This window comes from Eucalyptus grandis, chromosome 5, assembly GCF_016545825.1.
Source record: "Eucalyptus grandis isolate ANBG69807.140 chromosome 5, ASM1654582v1, whole genome shotgun sequence".
Classification (NCBI taxonomy): domain Eukaryota; kingdom Viridiplantae; phylum Streptophyta; class Magnoliopsida; order Myrtales; family Myrtaceae; genus Eucalyptus; species Eucalyptus grandis.
The window spans coordinates 47,784,951-47,790,054 of record NC_052616.1 but is presented as its reverse complement, the minus strand read 5'-3'; the positions used below and the strand labels follow the sequence as shown (position 1 = coordinate 47,790,054).

The following is a 5,104-nucleotide window of genomic DNA, read 5'->3' as shown; positions in this document are numbered from 1 at the left end:
GCCAATAGGAAAACTTATTGGTTTTTTCCCGATTCTTTTTGGAAAGAAATAGTATTGGTCAAGAACTTGTGGTATTGACCTTGTTCAATCGGTAACTGGGTCTACCTGTCAGCTGGTATCCAGCAAACCTCTCAACTAACCTGGACCAGGTCTGGGCCTTAAGAAAAATTTAAAGGAGTAGTATTGGAAGTGGGTTGGGGTTTGAAACTCCATCCTCTTGTAATCAACAAGCATGCCAACTATTTGCTCCTTTGTCTTCTTTCTTCAATTTGTGGTAAATAATTTATTTATTAACTGTTTTGTCCCAATCTATTAGAAAATTGAATAGGATGCTATTAAGATGACATTAAGCATGTGTAATCTATTCAAATGCTACGGTGTTTACTGACTCAGTGGGCTTCTTTTGTTAGCTTGTTGACTCACTGGGCTCCTTTTGTTCTGAACATGTGTAATCTAATATATGCATTGTGTTCAATCGGATGACATCACATGCAATTAGTTCAAGCGGTCAAACTGGTAGAGCACAGTGCAACCAGTTTGTCCAGTTGAACAAATATCCCGGCTTTAAAAATGCTTGTTCTTTTGTCGTTTCTATTTATTATTTTTCTGCTCTCCTCATCAGCATAAGTAGCAGCAGCTTTGTTTTTCCTCTTATGTGCATAATGCATATACATGCTATTACATGCTTATGATTTTGAACGATGTTTTACTTTCTGCCTTACCATTATTGCAAAAGTTCCAACATATCTTGACAGCTAGAGTCTTGTACTTGTACGTAGGCTAAGAAATGTGCATTTGATGGCCCTAATGGGTTAGTACTGCCATTTTTGCTTCTATTTTGTGTGGACATTTGCATGGTTATAGTGTTCTCACGTTTAAAACACTAACCCAGTGAAACTACACATCTAGGACCCTTTTATTAAACCTGGAGACGGAGAATGAGAAGCTTCGCAGCATTCCCCATGCTGTAGTTCCTCCCTTGTTAGTTAGTGGTAAGAACATTTTGATGTTGTCATACTATCGGGCTAAGGATCAATTCATTGTGATGCCATCAATTGTATAGTTCTGAAGATTTTTTTCTTTGAGCTTCTTACTATGTCCATTTGCAGTTGTGGATGTCTAGAAACTTATTGTTGCCCTACTCTTTCTTTTGTGTATCAATGTTTGATAAACTTGCCAGTGTCGATAACAGTTTGTCTCGTTGGCTAGGTAGTGGAACTGAATTAATCCTGTCCATGCTCCTTACTACATTTCCGTTGAGAACCTACTCTTAAGTTTAAATGTGATTGGCATAGGTACATTGTGCCTCTTTAATAGACCACTTCATGTTTGTTCCTACAGATTGAAGAAGTGCAAAAGCATGCTCCAAAGAAGAATATTTTTCTATCGAAGAAGTAAAATGCTGGAGTATTAGGTTTCCCCTTAAATCAATTGAGAGGACAAAGTGTGAAAAGGACGAATCTATAATTGCTAGACAAATACAGAAAGAATAATCTCTCTCTTATAATTGGTGCATAACAGTCTGAGTTACGGACTGAGAACCACTATCTACAAGTTCATGATGATAGATACTATCATGGTATCTAGTATAGCAAGATACTGTAGAGCATTTATAGTTATATGCATGCCATAGCCTCTTTAGGCACACAAGGTTTGCTTCCCGCCTATGTTTTAGCATAATTCATGTGTTGTACTTTTACATTTACCCAACAAAGGTATCTGAACATCACGTTAGTTATGGTCATATATCTAAGGAACACTGGACTGAAATCAAGTTGACTTTTTTTTGGCAACAGCAAGTAGAGGTGTGGCTTGTGTTTTAGCTGCAAGAAAGAAGGCCCTGATTTGCATACTGGACGAGTAAGAAGAAGAATCTCTTATTTAGAATGACTGTTTGTTCAAGAGTTTGTGATGGTTATACTTGAGTTGCTGCTGTGGGTGGGCCTCTAATACTTGAAGCTGCAGACATCGGTGTGAGAAGCAATGCATGTGGGCTTTCTGACTGAAGCTCTTTGACTCCACCCTTCTTCGAGAAGTCCTAACCTGTACTTGCCATGTGCCTCTTCTGCTAGGCGGGCATTTGTTGAAGGAAAAAGTGGAGTAAAAGGTAACAATTTATCTATTGATTTGGATAGAATTGACCGAAAGATGGCGAGTCATGGCTTCTATCCGGTGGTAACCGCCTTCATGGTATTGCTATAAGCTTTGAGACCTACTTGATAGTGCCAAGCTTTTGCTTCATCTGTATATGTTCATTATTTTCATGTGTAAGGGAACCAAATATTTGGTTTGGACTATCTATACTTTGGGTTCAGTGGTTCGGGCAGTGTGCTTGGCTAACGAACTCTACATTTGCATATTGAAATCTCTCGCTTGAGATTGACTCACTCCTCCACAAGTCATTGTTAAGTGATGCATCCGATCTGATGTACAAAATACATTCCTATGTGGAATATGACTAGCAAGATATATGGTTTTAAGGTGGCAATAAAGAACATAGGCTATATTCTAATCTTAGAGATTTGGAATCCTCAAATAAATGGTGGGTTTAAGGTCATGAGATTATGTCTACAATATTGTTAATGGATTTCGTACCCTATCTAAAATTGTTTAATTGTATTATTCTTTCTTTTGGAATTATTGCCAATCTCGAGGAAAGAGAACGTATGAATGTAACATGTGCACACGAGATATTTCTTATGTTTATTATCTGTCATAATGATAGCTTTTTGTGAACTTTAGCTGAGTTTACTCTAAAATTAAATCCTCCTTTATTTATTGCCCTTCCAAATATTCTCGTTTTCAATGTATTCTCCCCCCTCTCTTCCCGGAAAATTATATATTTTTTTACTTGATGCAAGTTCAGAAACACTGATGTCAAACATTAATAATAAGATGAGATAATAATATTACCAACAAAACAAATGATTGTTATGAGGTCCACTGTCGGTGCAAACCTCATGTAAATTTTTAATTCCATGAGCCATTTTACATAAGCTCGTCTTGGAGAAATTGCAATTAAAAGTTATTGAGGATCGAGAAAACAAGAGAAGGCTAGTAAAGCAAATATTACTAGAGAAAATGGGGAGAAGCTTTACTATTGATAGGAAATGTCTAGAAGACAACTTGTCTATCACACCAAACACCTTCGGGTAAACCCACTATTTATGGCCGTTTAGAGCTTATAAAATTTACTTCTGCTACTATATGGCGAATTGGATAAAGTATATTAAATGAGGCTCATTTTGCACAATCACAATTAATAGAATATATCTTTTCGTGTATAATTAGCATTGGATATTGAATGTTCAGCACATTGAATATCCTTATAGGTCATGATGATACATCAACTCTTAAATCTTTCATGTCCAAATTGATGTTGTATCTCACAAACTAAACCTTGATAAAATGCAAGTACTTGATGATAGCCCTTTTGCCTTTGTACTAATAATTTATTAGATTACCACTTTCAGTAGTGGCTTACAGTAACCTAATCCTCTTGTTTGTTAATATCATTTAAAGCTATTTCTCAGTACTTTCAAATGCAAGTTCAATTTAAGGATAGTTGGAATAAATGAGACATGAGTCAATAGTTTGGGATTTTTAATGGCATCAAACCTAATATCAACCACAATCAAAATAAACAATGTTAGATGGATTATATGCCTCCTAATATCAAGCAAAAAACCAATCTCAAGGCAAACGATATATGTCTGTTAATGATTGCAAAGAAGGGAGAGAGAGAGCATAGTTCATGTATAGACTAGGCCCTCTTCAAAATTCCAAATTGATTGGCGTTGCTCAATTTGAGGGGAAAAACACTCAATTTATTGATTTGATTCGTCAATTGACCAGCTCTACTCAATTTTTCAACATGAGCAAGCCCTGGTCAGTTTTTCAATAGAAGTCCAAAATTCACACTCTTTGGAAGCCAAGACTCGGTCCAGCAACAATAACACTAAATTCGAAGGCTCTCCTTCCAGTTTTTGAAAGGTTTGATGTCATTGGTGCAGTCTTCTTTTGTAAAGATATTCTCTAGCTTCCGAGGATGCTTGGGAAATAAAGTCGGCTTCAAATTTCTTCATAGTTCATTGCAGGTTACAATATAACTTTTATTTTGGTAAAAACTTCAAAATGGTGCTCATTTGACTTCTTATCTTTGTGATCTGAGCAGGGAGCCCCATGTGAAGGACTAGTAGACTTAATAGGAACTAGGATTCAGTACATTCCTCACCCAGGACAGTCTCACTGGGGTTCTTCTTAAGTTGGTTTAACCCTTTGATGCTGCTAGCAAGAACTCGCTTTTAACAATAGTTAAAGACAACCTAGCTTTTTCAAAAGCAACTCGGTAGGGTAGAGCCAGCTATGGCAAAGACTCGAAAGATTTCAATTGGTGTCTTCCGTTACTCTTGACATTAATGGCCATCTTCTCCAGCAGGAGTGCATCATTTGATAAAAGCAGGATTGACAAGGTGAGCTAACATCCGCCGTCATCAAAAGAACGAGCTAGGGACTAGGCAATCTCCACGCTCTTCAGATTCAGAGCCAAGCACTTGAAGTACTACAGCAAGCCGAATTCGTTTGCATTGCACATACGAGGAATGGCCGGATCAAACATTGACGTTCGCCGCTTGACTAGAGAATGATCATATACAATTGAGTTTGATATTCAATCATCCCAAGTTAAAAAAGAAATGGCGCGCAAAAAGGGGTGGATTTCAGGTGGTAATGACCAATGATTTGGTTGAGTAATCCGGCCGAGCGTTTGAAGCTTGCATGGTGATGGCAAATGGCTCCATCGAGCTCGAGCTAGTCCATCTTCTCAGCACTTTTTTTTTTTTTTGATCAGCAAACTTCATCGCTTGATTTACTATTTAATGCAAGGGAAAGTTACACTCGGAGCGTCGGTGCAAAGAATATCAAATAAGGCGGGGGGATTAGATATCCGGTTAAGGGTAGGCTGCTTGTTCGGCATGCCTTCGCTATCCAATTCGCAGATCGGTTCGTGCTCCTATTGCGTGGGCCGGGATAGGCCGTAGATGATCGAGTTGTGCTCGGGCCGGTTCGAAGGTTTCGATTCCCAACTCGGTTCAGTTGAAGTCTT

The 5,104-nt window shown here is 38.0% G+C and overlaps 1 long non-coding RNA gene across 1 annotated transcript; it reads left to right on the top strand.

Annotated features, from left to right (window-relative positions):
- The first annotated feature begins 483 nt into the window (after positions 1-483).
- On the top strand, positions 484-2,387 carry LOC120293389. Its single transcript, XR_005551148.1, has 2 exons — positions 484-992; positions 1,342-2,387. It is a non-coding gene; the product is annotated as an uncharacterized LOC120293389 (long non-coding RNA).
- The last annotated feature ends 2,717 nt before the right edge of the window (positions 2,388-5,104 follow it).